This window comes from Chlorocebus sabaeus, chromosome 21 (assembly GCF_047675955.1).
Source record: "Chlorocebus sabaeus isolate Y175 chromosome 21, mChlSab1.0.hap1, whole genome shotgun sequence".
NCBI classification, from domain to species: Eukaryota; Metazoa; Chordata; class Mammalia; order Primates; family Cercopithecidae; genus Chlorocebus; species Chlorocebus sabaeus.
In genome coordinates this window covers 52,898,574-52,916,014 of record NC_132924.1, presented here as the reverse complement: position 1 = coordinate 52,916,014, position 17,441 = coordinate 52,898,574, and positions in this window count along the sequence as shown.

Genomic DNA, 17,441 nt, shown 5'->3' with positions numbered 1-17,441 from the left:
AAAGTATATGCTATTTTACTTTTAGGGCAATTTATTCCATCCATTATATTCTAGTGACATCTGTTGCAGTAAAGTGAGACAGGACAAGACATAAATCACTGATATTTCTTAGATTCCATGCTGAAACACAGATACATCAACAATGCTTCATTGGTTTGAGTATTCCAGTTCTCCAACAATAAGAAAAAGGCTGTTAATACCGAACAACTGTTTCCATCTCCTCTTGGAATGACAATTTAAAAAATGAAAAAGTGCTCCCAAAGTGAAAAGCACTACTTTTTAAAGATTGCATTGTGAGAATAAAATGAGTTGTTTTTATGCCAAAATTAATAGCATGAAAGAGAAATGCATGCACATTTTTTAGAAGAAGGAAAAGTAGAAGAGCACATATTGAGAGTTGAAGACAACATACACTCTGCCAGAATTTAGGCCTGGCACCAGAAAAATGAATTTCATCATTTGTTGCAGCTGTGTGCCATACATATCACCTCGACTGTTTCTCATTGGATTATTTCTCTGCAATCTTTTACAAAAATTCTCAATATTTAACCAAAGAGACAACATCCATTTTCTCAATTCTGTCTCCTAATTACTTTCACCCTTAATAAATGGTACAGAAAAATGCCTTAAGGCTATGAATCTGTAAGCACTAGATGATGTAGTAGTTCTGAATAATCTAATGTACTGGGCAGTGACTGCATTTAAGGAATTGGAAAAAGATTAGGGCACAGATTGGAGGGCTTTATATCTATGTCTATCTGCATAATTATTAAATATTCTACTCATGAACTTCAAGGACTTCTAAAAATAAATGATTCATATCTTCAGAAATGTAGTTGCTTTGTAATATAATAGCTAAAGAAGCAGATGGAGAGCCTAAAAATAGGGACTTTTCTCTCTACATGGTTATAGGCAAATAAGCATTGTTTTTCTTATGTTATCAAGAATAATAGCAGTTTGGGTGTAGAGTAAATTTTGAGCTAAATGTAACTGACTTCAATACAGTAAAATTTGAACAAAAATGGCTAAAAACACAAGAGAAAAATAAGTGTTCAAGAAATACTTAGCCAAACACCTAACACATGGAGGATGAAGGTGAATGGCATGATTCCTATCTTTGGGGGATAAATTTGGAGTATAATACAACATATAAATTGCTGTCTCTCCAAGGCAGTCTTTGATTTGAAGACTATTTATATAATTGTGACATGTATAACCCATTGGTTATTGCATTCTTCTTCCTCCCTTAATATTCCACCTGAGATTCACTTCCTGTCAATTTGTACACTGTCCAACAATGGCCATAAAGTACTTTAAGCAAATAAGTAGTGACATGGATGGAATTGGAGGCTATTAAGAGCAATAACTCAAACAGAGTAAAAAGCCACATGTTCTCATTAACAAGTAGGAGCTAAACAATAGGTACACATGGACATACGGAATGGAATAATAGATATTGGAGACTCTAATTAGTAGGGGAGTGTAGGAGGGGGCTGAGAGATGAAATCTTACCTATTGGGCGCAATATACACAATTTCAGTGATGGGTACATTAAAAGCTGAGGCTTTACTACTATGCAATATATCCACTGTATTAGTCTGTTCTCACACTGCTGATAAAGACATACCTAAGACTGGGTAATTCATAAAAAGAGGTTTAATGGACTCACAGATCCATGTGACTGGGGAGGTCTCACAATCATGGTGGAAGGTGAAAGACACATCTTACATGGAGGCGGCCAAGAGAGAATGAAAGCCAAGTGAAAGAGGAAACCCCTTATAAAATCATCAGATCTCTTGAGACTTATTCACTACCATGAGAACAGTATGGGGAAAACTGCCCCCATGATTTCATTATCTCGCACCGCATACCTTCCACAACACATGGGAATTATAGAAGCTACATTTCAGATGAGATTTGGGTGGCAACACAGCCAAACTGTATCATCCACTAACACAAGTATACTTGTAATTCTAAATCTATAAAATAATTTTAAATGAGTATGAAGTATTACAAAATATCAACAAAATTACAGAATAAAAATTATTAAATTTATAGATTTAGAAAATAAGTAATAACTCTAATAAAGTATATTAAATAAAATCCTGAAAGTAGAGGTCAGATTGCAGAAAGTAAAGAAAGGTGTGAATTTTAAAAAACAATGCAGAGATCATATAAAATGATTATTTTGGAAAACTTAATTGACAGATAATATATTTTGGATAAGTAAAGGGGTTAATAAGGCAATCCAGGCAGCCTAAGCTATAAAGAGTGCAGCCATGCACCCTCTGCAAATTAACACATCAGATAATGGTAGATAGTTGGAGGGTTTTTGACTATTATGAGGTAAAATATAAGAAATATATTTTAAGTTGCTTTATTGTGGAGAATTAGATCAATAGGTGCAGGTCGTGTAAAAACACACTTGAATCTATTCTAGTATGAACTTAAAACTATTCAAAAATATAATGTGGCGTTGTGGAAAGAATGCTGCTTTTGGAAGGAGGTAAGATGACCTCGGGATCAGGTCATGACAGTTTATTAACTGCACTACAACTTTAAGTAATGCAAACTTCCTAGGCCTCAGATTTCTCACTTGTAAAATTAAGATTATTTAAAAACGAGTAATTATAACCTATGTGAAATCTCTCAGCAAAATTACTGACATATAGCAGGCAATTGATAAATGTAGGCAACTGATACTTTGCCTCTTGCAAAGATTTTCACTGAAAGTGCCAACTTGAGCTGTGTTGTTATGGATGGTGGAGAAGAAATTAAGGTGGATGACTTAAATGGTTGCTTCAAACTTTAATATCTTATGACTCTTTAGATGAAGTGTCTAACATCCCAGAGACTTGCACACTGGCAAAGGACAGAACTGACATTGGAACTAAGAACTATTGATCCGGAATGCATGCTCCTTTCAAATAATCATATCTAGGCTGTACACAAAGATGTTGTTCAGAGCAGATTCACAGTGGATTCCTTCAACAAAAAAGATCACAGTAGCTTAATTAGCAAAGTTAAAGTCAACTTACTAGAAGGAACATTTTTGTTGAACTCAAACTGGAAAAATCCTGTTATGTATTTTTAACATGAATATTTTTTTGAAAATAAAGATCATGGATGTTATAATTATTTCCAAAACTTACTTGTTTTTCTCATTATATGAACCTTTTTTCCAATTTGAAAAAAATAGATTTATTAGGGATTTGGGACAGAAGCATTTTTAAAAGGAACAGGATTGAATGATGCTTGTGGTGGTTCCATTTTCCTCCTACTGCATATGTGTGTGTATATACACACACATATATATATACACACACATATATACACATACACACATATCTATACATGTATGTGTATACGTGTATGTATATATGTGTGTGCATGTGCATATGTGTTTGTGGATGTGTTAAATTTTAACTTAAAGTTTTATGTGGTTTTCCAAAATTTGTAAGTCAGAAAACTGGCTGGTTATGACAATTCTTGGGTATTTGATGATCTTTAGCTCCTTCAATGATTGAGTTATAATATGCCTTTATCCCAAGGATGAGGTCTTACGTTAAATGGCTTTGCAGCATTATCAACTGTTTGGGGATTTTATGAATCTTATTCTGAAAAATAGGTGAAAGCTCTAAATCTAATAACTCAAATATAAAAGCACACAATTTTCAAGGATTTTCATAATGCAAATACCCCACAGCAGTGGATCATGCAAAAAAATGGACTGCTCTGCAATGTTTGAATCCTTCTGCAAAGCAAAGCAGATTTCAGTCCGTGGGCTTTGATTTTTACCCTTCAACCATAGAACCCACAGTCTACAATTACTTGTTATATGTGATATCTACTTTCCAGTCACTAGTTAGGGATGGAAGTGATCAAAAAGGAAAATAATGCACATGGAGAAAAGAGGAGAGTTCAGGACAAAGAATTGCCAGCATTTTGATGTTTGATAAAGGGGGACATAGAAAAGGAAACGGACAAAGGGGTGAATATGACAGAGTTTGTTAATAAGATGAAACTGAGTAGTTCTGTCAAATGCTCATGAAAGATCAAATTGTACCAAGATTGAAATACATATATTGAATGGTAAAATGCACAGAATTGTTGACAACATCAGAGTGGTTACGTGGTAGGTAGTAGGAACTAGGAGCTGATTTGGAAGTGAAGCCTGAAAAATAGTTAAGGAAGTAAAGGCACCCGGTTAGGCAAATATAATTCAAGAAATTCTACTAGACAAGTTGGTGGAGAAAAGACTGGAAAAATGACAGTGTTTAAAGAGGACATTTATTTTGCTAAATATTATTGGGAGAGGCAAGACCACATTTAAATAATGATAGAAAACATTTCATATGAAGAGAAAGGTTGAAGAATGAGCAAAGAAAGTCTATAAGAGTTTTCAGTCTATATGTCTTTAAGAAAGTCTATAAGGCTTTTTTTTTGCTTTTCAGTGGAACAAGATTCCTGAAAAGATGCGAAAAAAAGAGAGACTTACCACACATTAGGAAAACAGTTATGGAGAAATAGAGGAAAACTCTTTTAAAAGGACAGAAGAAGCAGAAGATCGGTGTCAGGGAGTTGAGGAATAAACCAATTTGATGACTTTGATTTCTTTGTGAAATATGACATGGACACAGTGTATTAACACAGAAGGAGTGGAGGAGAGCTTGAAGGTTTGAGGAGAGAAGCAAACATCTTAGATAGTTGATAAAAACTATGAAAGCACATGATTTCTAGAACATCAGAGTGGCCTGGCAGCTTTGAGATTCCATATATGAATTTGTTTGTGGTTGGTGATCATGAATTTATTGTGAAAACAATCTGTCCAGTTGTGATTTCTCTGACCAATGTTGCATTTGGAGTTGTGAGATGGGGCTGTGGGAGCAGAATACAAGTATCAGGATTAAGGGGTCTGTTAGACAGTAGCAGTGCTGATGGACCATGAAATGTACAGTGAATAGGAAGGACAGAAAGCCAGCAGGAGGCTGCATGATTCATAACTGGGGACCAAAATAAATTTAAGACCTTTATGAGTTTCAATATTTTTTGTGTAAAGGATGGGAAGCTGCAGTCAGGGAGAGGGATGGGGGACTTGTTGATTTCAGGAGTGGAGCTGAGTGAGATGTGACAACTTTGAATAAAGTACAGTGCACAAGAATATCATTAAAGACGAACAGGAAGAATTATCAATAGTTGAGGCTTTAGAAAGTTAAAGTCCTCTAGGATACTGGAAGAACATAACAAGATATGAAGCCAGATACTACACAAATGAAAATTAATAACCAAGAGATTGGTGCAAAAAGATACTGAAAAGAGAGGGGAGGATGGATGTGGTTGGGTAATATAAACCTTGAAGGAGGAGCAGCATTGTTTTTGTAAGTTTATTTTATTTTTCATATAGAAAAAAATTTTGTGGAAGGCATGTGTGGAAGTGAACAAGGAACTGACCTCACCTTCTGATCATAAAATGTATGAAAAAAAAAGTATGCATTTGAAACTCGAAATATTTATACAACGCTAACAAAACTAGTTAGTTCTACAGGGAGGATGGTTAATTTAAGATGGTAATTGGTATGAAGTAGATAAATGCAAAGCCACACACATAAAATATATTTCCCCTTATATCTATCTGTAATTGCTGCGACCATTATATTTACCACTTATCGAGTATGTATTGTGTGCCAGACATATTGCAGATATTAAATCATTTTACTCTCAAGAGAACTTGGAGGTGGTTATTTTTATTTTATATTTTCAGAGAAGGGATATAAACCTCAGTTAAAGTAGTTCTCCAGAGTCACCCAACAAGTACATATTATTCTGAGGCCCAAACTTAGGTGTATTGAACATAATTGAACTTCAAGCCAACCTAACCATTCTGAGATACAGTTTCCTCGTCTGTAAAATTGGGACAAATTAACACCTTCGTCAGGGGGTAATATAAAAAGGCAAATTATTTAGAACTCTCAGAAGCACACATTAAATGGGGAATATATGTTAGCAGAAATATAAACTGTCTCTATCAATTTTTAAAATTTGTACCTGGTTGCATAGACACAGGCTAAGACTCATTTTGGAAGCAAAAAATACAATATACTCTTCAGAGGAGAATTCTTCTGATAAAACTAGAAAGGTAGTCTTAAAACAATAGCTCAGTTGAGGGAAACAGGAAATAACACCCTCCATCCAAATTTATTTTTTAAATGTATGTTAAATTAAGAGATCAGTAATTTCGAGATTCATTCAGGATGGAAGTTTTTACTCTGTTAAAATATAAAATTTGAGACTTCCTCATGAATAAATGTAGCTTGGCCATCTGCAACCCAGGAAAAAAATTGACCAGCATTAATGGCATCCTTGCCTCTGCTACATTCGTGAGTGTGAAGGCAGTAGGGCAAGAGCAAAAATGGGTGGAGCTGGCTGACAATGATTAAGTAAAATGCTGGCATAATAGAGTATGATGGAGTATAACCACAATGAATCACTATGCCTGAACAGACTTTCATATCACTGAAGAGGACAATGTACGTTTTGACATGGATGAGAGCCAACTACCTTTGAGGATGAAGGCAGGGCACCTTACATGACTCTCAAAGTGACTGTGTGCCAAATGAAAGATTAGTTGAGGCTAGCACAGGAGGATGCAATAACTAGGTTTCACTTGATAAAAAATAAATAATGCTGAATGGGAGCAATTATCAGCAATTCCATTTCTGTTAACACAAATCCCATTGTTTGAAATTTAATTAAGGTTTTTCTGGAGGCAATACAATTGTGTTTGAACCATGGAGCCTTCCTCCATGTTTCCGATGCAGCTTTTATGAGCCCAGATAGCAGTGAACTGAGATCATGTTAGGAGAGGTGTATATGTCCCAGTTAATCTTATATGACACTTGTTATTTTATTACTGTTTCATCCGCTTTGCTATAGGTCTGTGATACACTCTTTCTTCACATGTCAAATACGTCCTGCCTTTGTTACACTTGACAAGCTGGATGTCATAAAGTCACAGCTCTCAGCATTCTAGGAATGATAAAGTACAACAAAATTCCTGCAATACCCAGATGATTGTTTAAAACTTACTCAGTGCCTGAGAATTGGAATGTAAACGGGGAGGGTACTACCCCAGAGTGGAACAACCTCTTCTAGCCTGTCTCACTCATCCTCTTTAGCTCACCAGTAAAAAGACAGTGAATGTGGGAGAGCAGAAGAAATAGGGGTAGGATATTCTATCAAAGCAGAGCTGGCTGCAGCTGCTCCAGTGGTACGTTTTTACTTGCTGAGGTGTACCTTAGGAATCTAAAGCTGTTCAGAACCAAGGCAACATTGTCTGTGTCTCCAACTAACAGGCATTTCAAATTTCTAATACACTTTTTTTTTTTTCCTATTTCGTAGAAAAAGAAGAGAAAAATACCAATTTTCAGTTACTTTGTTGTCTTTTTCCTGTCAGGTTTTTGGAAAACTAAAATGGGAAAAAACTGCACAAATGCCTGCTTCTTTTTTTATGATAAATGAACAAAGCAAAGATGGCAAAAAAAGTTCTACCTTGTAGTAAGTATCTGACCAAGAAAGATTTTGGTTATGTACTTCTTGAGTAGTCTAGGCATCGAAAGTCAAATATTAAAGTGTTGACAAAGAAAATACCATGCAGCCTCAGCTGCAATTACGCTAACAGAGACAACATTTTGGCCAAAAAGTAGAGTACAGAGTCTGACAGTTGTGTACTTGTGGGAAAGGAATGAACACAGCTGTCCTGGAAAATATTGGTCATTTTAGTAATTCTACACACAAAAGTCTAAAATAACAATAATGAAATTTACTTTTTTTTTTTTTTTTGTCCCTGTCCTTTGGAAGCAGTCAATTAGTACCTTTCTGAAGTTAATCTTTTGACCATGTCTTTTCAAAGACTTAACTCTAAAATTATGGCATGCACTGGAAATATTAGGCACTGTTTCCTAGATGATGAGAGGACAGATCTATGTGAAAATCTTCGGAAATGTGAGAAGACACTTTTTTTTCCACTTTTAGAAAGAAATGAACTCCTCGTTTAATTGTTATTTTTGAACACGTCTCCAAAAGCTACATATGGGTCACAGGTTTACAGGCAATAGAGTCCTCAAAAAATAGCCATTAAACAAAAACCCCTGTAAAGAGAGCCACAGTGGTTTTGCATCAGCCATAAGACTTACTCAAATGCATAATGATACTTTTTAGAGACATTTCTTACAAATGACCTCATAAGTAAAGCCCCATGTAAAAATATTACAGAAAATGTCATGAAGGGAAGTGACAGATTTTATGAATTGCCTATGGGAAAAATGTGAAGTGTCACCATTTGTTATGAAGTAATTGAGAGTGCTCAGGAAAACATAAAATCATTTGTATTGAGAAAGATTGATTCAGAGATGCATAAAGGTATCTTTTAAAAATGAACAGAAATCATTAACAATAGGACAATCTGTCAATGGAATCTAAAATTGTAATTTTAGGTAAAGGAAATTAAGTATAAAAAGTCAGCAGGAACAGGTGGTTTGTGTGTGTGTGTGTGTGCGTGTGCCAAAAATTACATTCAAACCATCAATAGATGAGGAAATAAAGTCATCCAAATCCAAACTGCATTACTTGTTTGTATTAGTTTCCTCTGTCACTGCCTTTTTGTAAAAGTTGAAACCTATTTCTTATTGGATATAATCAGTTATTAATAAGAATTATTAGGAATTGTTCAAGGTGAGAAACCATTACAAATAGTTATTAATTATTAATTAAAATGAGCACCTTGTCATTATTTCCTGAATTACTATATACATGGAAGTAGTAGAGATTTTAAGTGCCTATCCATTTACTTTTTTCTGCAAAGAGTGCTAGTCATATCAATATGTAACTTTAACAAAAGGGTTACTGTATTCCAAATATGCTAAAAAATAACTTCACATGCATTTTTTTTATTTTAGTCTCAACAGCCCCAAGATTATACACTTGGAAATGGTGAGTTATTTGCCTGAAGCTTTGTAACAACTCGGGTATGTGATTCCAGAGCTCATGTTTTTAGTCACTATAATAAGTTTTCTTCCAAATACAACGCACCCTATAAGTTATTTGTTGTTGTTTTTCATTCATTTGTATTAAGCAGAGCTTTCCCTTCACTACTGTTAGGTCATGGTTAGGAACCATATCTAACCCTTGGTTCCATAAGAAGGGTTTACATTTGACCTGGCTCTTTTCTCTTGCTTTTTCCAGTAGTAGCTACCAAGCGCTCCAATAGACACTCTTTCTTCTAAGAGGCGTCTGCCTTTATAGTCAAAGAGAGGAAACAGGGAATCCTCTCTGCTCATTGTCGCCAAACACAAAGTGGGGAGAAATTCTATGTGAAAATTTGGCAAGGCTCTCCTCTTAGGACTAACTAGCCTATTTTTACACTTGCCCTGTGCCTTTTTTCTCGGAGGGCTCTCACAGTCACTGGAAGTGTTTTGCCCCAGTGATACTTGCGGATTTTGCTTTTTCCTGGGAGCAGATGTACTGGAACATTTTGGTGTGTCCCTGTACTGTGATTTTGCCCTGGCTATGGCACACTAACCATTGCTATAAATGCTAGGTCTTCCATGACAGAGTTTTTCTTGGCAGCCACAGCAACACCCATATCACATATGCTGACACAACTGTCAGCTTCTAAAATTTAGTCAGTGATCATCAGGGATGCTCTGTCATATTTTCTTTCAACACAAAACTCCTAAGGAAGCTTATTTGGACAGTAGAGGCTGACAATGTTTTATGTCTTACAGGAACGTTAGCTGTCTCTTGTGAGAGACAAGTTTGGCACAAGTAAATCTGTGAAAACTTTATTATTTGGCCACCATTCTTACTCTCACACCTCAATATAACTTCATACTAGTTCCCTTTCCCTGAAGGAATAAGAAAGAATTCAGAAGTGCATTATATTCTATTTAAAGTTAAATAGAATAAGTCAATCATACAAAATTAAAATATATCAGTATTCATAACTAGAATTGCCCTTTATATTCAGGATTTGAAGCTTCTATAAAGCTCCAATATTTTTCTTTGCATATGTTTCATTCTAATGCCTTAATTTAATTAAAATAGAAAAATTGTAAATGCTTAAGCCATAGATTTGACAAAAGTATGAAAAACTCTACCTATGTATCTTTCTATTATATATACAAATAGAAACCACAGAGCCATCCATATGTATGGTTTTTTTGTGCATATGCCTATATATAAATGTGTATATATAATCAGAATTATATATAAATGTGTATATATAATCAGAATTATATATAAATGTGTATATATAATCAGAATTATATATACATGCATATATATAAATCTATTATACATTTTGAAAACACATACATTTAGTAGCATACAAAGTCACATGTTCCTCTTCTTTGTCTCCCCTCCCCCATTTTAGAGATGAAAGCTCAATATTGTAGAGGCTTTAGGCAAATTATCAACTCCGTTTTCACTTTTGTTACACAGTTTTGGGGGTTTCAACAGATTGTTAGCCAATGCAAAATATATGTGAATAGGAATAACTTTATAATTAAATAAATTGCAATGCTTGTAATCTATACAATAAGTCGTGTTTTCCAGTCTGTGGTGCCCTTTCAATTCTCTGCATGATATTCCTGTCTAAAAGGCACTAATAGAGACATTCTGATCTTGAAAAGAAAAGTAAGGAAAATCAACATCTAAAACTCAGAAAAGTCCTGGGTAGTAAAAGGTCTTTGTTCTGCAGAGTGTTCTCCCACAGAGGAACAGAATTTTCTTTTAGCTTTTGCATTTGACTCCCAGGCTCTGAAATATAATAATCAAAGCTCTTTGCTACCTTATGTTGAATCTCCTGTACATGAAATCTTTTTATTAGGCAAAAAACTGAAATTCTTGCCCCCAAATAATTTTATGAAAGCTTGAACATTTGCCAGTTAAAAATATCTTTTTTTATTATGATGTTATAAGCAACTGCTGATAGGCCACTGGGATAATTAGAGAAGACTAGAGGATATTTAATGAGTTTTGCAGGGTGCATTTGAGAATGTATTACATATTATCACGTGCTCCTGATAATTTTATCTTTCTCTCCCTAGATGACAAGATACCCTGGTGTTATAATGCTTAAATTAGAGATCCAAGGCAATTGTGAAACCAAGAGAAGACTATTTTTTCAAACTTTTTGTTAGGAGAGGTAGGCTGCTGCTTCCGTCAGCTTCTCTGGGGTCTTAGATTCTTCCTCAGGGAAAGATCAGTATAAACCAATCAATAGCTCATCTTAAGGGAAGATGAATTTTATCTTCTCAGGGAATGAAAATGACCTCATAGTTAAATGAAAAGAAACATAAGCCATGTTCTTGGAAGTTTTTCTGTATTCATTATGCACCTTGATTATCTGCCCCAGCTTCTGTGAGGATGGAGGCAGGCATTTCAAGCTAGATCACTCAGCCTAGATCCTTCTCCTGTAGATTCTTGAACAACTCAAACAAAACTAAAAAAGTGATATTCTCCAGCAAAAGCTTTGATGAAAAATTTGCTGAGTGAACTCTGGGGGGAGATGCTGAGCTAGAAGCACAACAATAGGAAAGCTGTGCAAGACATTGGTGGTTGTCCCACACTATCATTGGCAGGAACAAGCAAAGGAAAAGGAGGACTTTATGACTTTCTTGGAGTAAAAAGGACAGTGGGGCCTAAAAGAGAAAGTACTGTTTTTGTTTTTCTATCATTCAAGAAGTGGTCAAGTAGTTTGTCATTGAGCATGAACTCTGGAGGAGTTTAAACATTTGTATGAAATTTCAATCTAGGGGTGATAAGAACAGAATGAGAAAGACTAGCTGGCGGTAGGGGAAAAGTGGATACACACTATTGTGATCCATTCTCTGTAGCTCATGTAAAAGACACCTGCTTCTGGAATAGCAGTCCAGGTAAAACTGCAGCATCAATATCCACAAGCTTTAATAGCTTCAGGTGTAGAAATGAAATAAACATCACTCTCAAGCAGGTAGCATCTCTAGGAGCTGCACGCCTTAGGGCACAGATCAGCCGACTACAGTCCAGAGGCCAAATTTGGGAAGCTGTCTGTTTTGTTCAATAAAGTTTTATTGGAACACAGTCCCACTCATTCTTTTTGTACTGTCTCTGGCATCATGTAGAACATTGCCTACTTTCAAAGTTGCCTATGAGGCTTTTGCACTGCAAAGATAGAGTTGAGTAGTTGTGACAGAAACCTTATGACCCACAAAGCCTAAAATATTTAATTTCTCGCTGTTTACAGAAAAGGTTTTCAGATGACTGCCTTGAAAGTTATGGTAGTCTCATGCTCTCTGTTGTATCAAGTAAACCAGAAGCAACCCCATGGCAGACAAGGCTGTAATATGAACAGTCAGGTGGTGGGGAATCAATCCAAGATGGATTCACTTTGGAAACACCTTTTACAATTGTCAGCCACTATCTTCCTTATTCTCAAAGAAAAGCAATTTCATTAATTTCCAATAAGGAATGGTCCATATTCTTTCCTTTCTAAATTTAATTTTTGCTAAGCCTGCTTGTGATAGTAATCCATAGCAGTGCCTTTATTAGTGTAAGGACCTGGTTTGTCATGGTTCCAGAACATGTAAGCGGGCAGAATAATTGCTGAACCTATGCTCTTAGCTCAATGGCAGTTCAGGGATTCTGTTTCAGAGAGAATTGACTAGAAGGTCTTGTTTTAAAACTGCATTTGCATAGCAAGAACAATGCATGCCTTTTTATTAAATGATGCACGTCAACGTGTTTAACACATTTTTATTTCTAAAATTAATCTTATTTACATTCTATATAATTTTCCCTAGCAAATAATTTTTTATCAAAGTAACGCTGATAATGACGGAGATTATGAGGGAGTTAAATATAGTCTAAGAAACCTCTTGGAAATACCCTTGTGCTAATTATATTCAACTTGAATCTGCCTGAACAATTTCCTTCTGTTCTGCACAGAATTGCACTGGCCTCAAACTCAAGACATTTTGAAAGAGTATAAAAAAGGAACCTGACAACAATTTATATCTGTAGGCTAATTCATAGTTTTCTAAGTACTTTCATATATATTAGCCACATTGCTTGCCTGCGTGCTGCAGTGGATATAAGGTAGCAAAATTAATAATAAATCTGCTTAATGTATGGGGAATCAGAGACTCAGAGAAGTTGCATAAATTTCCTAAGAAAAAGGGCAGAGTGAAAATTGTAAGCCAAGTCTTTTTTTAATGTGTTCTGTTTAAGGCTAACAGCAATCAACAACACACACTAAACGATCAACAAACACCATCAACATGTATAGCCTTGCTCACAACAGCTGCACGTGACTTCTGGAGTGGGTGGAGAAAATGTAGGTTACACATCAATAGCATCTGCTATAGCATATTATACTTCAATTAAATAATTTGTTATTTGTTCCCAGACAGAGAAAAAACCAACAAAGCATTATACTATCCAAAATAAATAAGTTAATACACAATCTCATTTTCCTGTGGACTGAATGCTTTGCTGCACGACCTGCCAAGATTCCCAGACTGCTGAGGACTCTAGGTGGATTTTTCTGTTTTCTCTAGTCTTCCAGGAACTACAGTGCTGATGCCAAGCCCAGAAGTTATCCTGCTGGCCATGTGTTCATCAGAATTCTTACCCTTCCCTGGATCTAAGGTTATTGATGGGTAGAGGGAGATAAACCCAGAGCTTTGTAGTAGGCCTAGCTTTTTAATGTGAATAGTCAGGAAGCTCTCTTTCTCCCTCTCCTTGTCTTATATATGTAGACTCATCTCTATATATGCATGTACTTAGGAAATTGTAGAATAACACTGTTTAAATTTGGATATGCCTCTTTTTCCTCAATGTGGAAAAATAGAACAAGTTAATTTCTATTTTATTCTCACATATTAAAGCAGAATTTATGCAGTATTTTAGCCAGAAAAAACAAAATTTATGAGGGAAAGGTGTTGTTACAGGGGGAAAAAGTATTTTACAAGTTAAAAAATTTTCTAATGCCACAATTACCCTCCACAGCCCCCTTCCCATGCATTCCTCCATGTACCTACAAATCTCACACCACTCCTGTATATGCAAATGGTGTGGTCGAGTTCACAGTGTTAGGGGAGAGAAATTGAAGATCTAGCCTTACTAATTCTTAGCTCATTTGGACATGATAATATGGGGAGTGGAAAGAATTGACGGTCAAGAGACCCAGTTATACTTCACCATTAAATAAATAAGCTACATAGACGTGGGCAATGTCCCTTATAACTTCAGGGCATTGTTTTCCTCTTTTATGAAATGAGACGCCTTTAGAATAGTTCTAAGGTCTCTTCCAATTCTCTGTAGTTGAATTCAAGAAAGAGATTCTCATGGATAGTGTCTTATGCTTCAATTTCCTTTCTCCTTCATCATCTTTTCACTCTTTAGAAGGGCTAGTTCACTGTCTGGGATTCTATGTGATCTGTGAGTAGCAGAATACCTGGAAAAAAAGTGTTTAATGTATTCATCAAAAATGCAGGCTCCTTCCTTTCTTCTCTCTCTTTGCATTGTCTTCATCCATAGTGGAATATAATTACTGCACTTCCAGACATCAAATATGCATTTCAGGCAGTAAGAAAGAGACAGGAGAAAAATGAGAGCAGATGTTTGCTCAGGAGACAGGGACTTAAGCTTCCATCTTATTGACCAGAATTAGATCGCATGAACCTTTCACCCCTGTAAGCTGCATGAGCACAAGGAAGTCGAATAATCCATTTTTGATTCCTCTGGTTTAAGGAAGCAAGGAGGAAAGGGATTGAAAGGGGTAATGAGAGTGAGCTAACCCACAGGAAACCTGCCCTGACTGGTATTTTGGAAAGGGTGGCATCTTAACAGGACGAAGACATTATTTGAGAATCAGTGAGAAAAGTTCTTGTCTTTTCATCTTATCTCATCTTTCTTAATCAAAGAAAGTTCCCTTAAAAAATGCATTGTAGAAGAACACCAATTGTAGATAATACATCTAAATGATGAATTCAAGACAAAGGGTAATTTTCTGTTGCCATTGGAAGTCTTATAATTGGCTAGGCTAGATAATAATCTGTAAAAGGTGTTTTTACTAGCAGTACTATCTTGGCAGATTGAATCCAACCACTTTCAAATGTTCTAATAATTATTGGGCACATAAAAATACAATAGCAATGTATTCTAACTCTTCCCTGATTATCAAACTTATTCAGATCTATTTAGAGATACAATATAACGCTATTATTTTCATTATTACCATTAATCAAGTTTTATCTGTGAATGGTGTGGCATGCTAGAGTGGATAGTTTACATCAGTTACAATAGTCAGCTCAAAAGAGGCTGGCAGTTTGAATTAAAAATGATTTACAAATTTATAAAAATACATTTGCAATATTATGTTTAAAAATTATGTGTGTTTTTCGGTGAAACAAAATTCTGTATTACCATTCTTATTGGTTAAAAATATTGTCTGAACATGGCTATTGCCGTGAAAAGGAAAATGTATGAATTTCTATTTCTCAGATAGCTACTCTTTGTATGTTTTCTCTTTCAAACATTGGATCCTGTGTGATGAAGGAATAACTTCTGTCTGGGATTTATAAACTATTTGAAGGTAGACTGCTTTATTTCTCTCCTTACATTGTTTATTTGGTCAATCTCTCAAATTCTGAGTAGGAAAAAAAAAAACTTACTCGGACAAATCTGAGTATCTCTTCAGTGGGAAAGGAATACTGCTCATTCTGAGAAGAAAGAAATGCCATTAAAAGCAACACAGTCAAGTTGTTGGCCTTTTAAAAATTATAAACTTTTATATAAAATAAAGTAATACATCTTAAAGTATCCTTGCTTTAGTTAAAAACTAAAAACCGAAAACAGTGGAAGTGCTGCAAGCTGTGGTGTTTGCTAAAATGTGGCAACAAGTACAATGTCATAATTTCTAAATAGCTGAAATCAATCAAGGAAGTGAAATGTGAAGTTTGACATTTTAAATAAATTATACTATTTACCTTAATGCAAGTGACATAATTGAGGTAAATTAAGTAGAGGAAAGGAGCAACTGAACTGTAGCTAATTCATGTTTTAGACACTGTTCAATTTTCTTTAAAATGTATTCAGAATTTTTTAAGCTTTTGGTATGATAGAAGTTGGAGTCTTTATAAAATAGAGCTTATCTAGCTACTGAATTATAAAATTATTTCAAAATCTATATAGCCATGACAATAACAAAGCATATGTACTTTAGATGAAAAATATTAACACATCAAAATAATCATTGTGGACAAAAATATCTTGAAAAAATTGCTATATGCTGAAATTCTCAGAATAGAAAGTATATAATATACTCTCCCTGATGCTAATATTTTTCTGAAATAACAATTTTATTCATTAGGCAGGTAAACATCCATCTCCTTTTTTACAAGAAAACAATATAGTTCAGAATTTCCTAAGGTTCTGAAGTCAATAAATGATGGAACCAGGACTTGGAACCCCAGGTCTTACATGACTTGTCTTGCTTTGAGTTCTTTGTATCAAGCCGGTGGGCATAACATTGATCACCATGTTAGCAACAATGATAAAGATATTTCCATTTAATTAAATGTTTAAGGTTGTACCAGGTACATTGTAAAACGTATCAAGCTACATTGTATCTTTTTTTCTGTGGTGAAAATGAATTCTGAAGAATCTAGCAAAAAATTTGCCTACTAAATGACTTAATCTTCATTGAAGCTGTTTATAAATCATGAGCTGTTATCAGTCTACTGTAAAATATATTGCTTGAATTATAGGTGATTAAACTCTAACTTCTGAGCAGATGAATTATAATATAGGACAAAACCAAATTCACCAGCTATGAATGCTCTTATCTCCCATTCCCTTAGGGGACTAGGTAGACAGGATACTGGTAAGATTTGTAGGTGGATCCTCCTTAGGAAATTAGTGAGGTATATTTACACTATGCGTCATGAAGCTACCTGGCCCTTCCCCATGCTGGAGTGCCAGATGTGCGAGGTCTGGGGTCTTATAGACACCGTTAGATTGCAGGCAAAATTTTTTGGTGAGGGTGGACTATGAGAAATTTGAAGTCTTTTGGAAAGAGTAGTACACCTGAAGCATATTATAATAGGATAGCAGATGGCGAAAGGGAAATACAAATTTCATATAATCAGAAAATGACTATGATCTTTATATAACCTTAATTATATTTAAGTTATTTTCTGGTAGATGACTGCATTTCTTTGTTTTAATAAGCATTGCATGCATTAATAAGTAAAATAATTTAAAAAGCAAATTAAATCAGGTAAGTGACCCAAAAGTTATCAACCGTATTACTTAAATAGAGCAGGCCAAATCCCATGATTTTATTCTAAAGTTATTTTTTAAAAGGTATATGAATTTTTTAAATAAGCAATTTGATATTA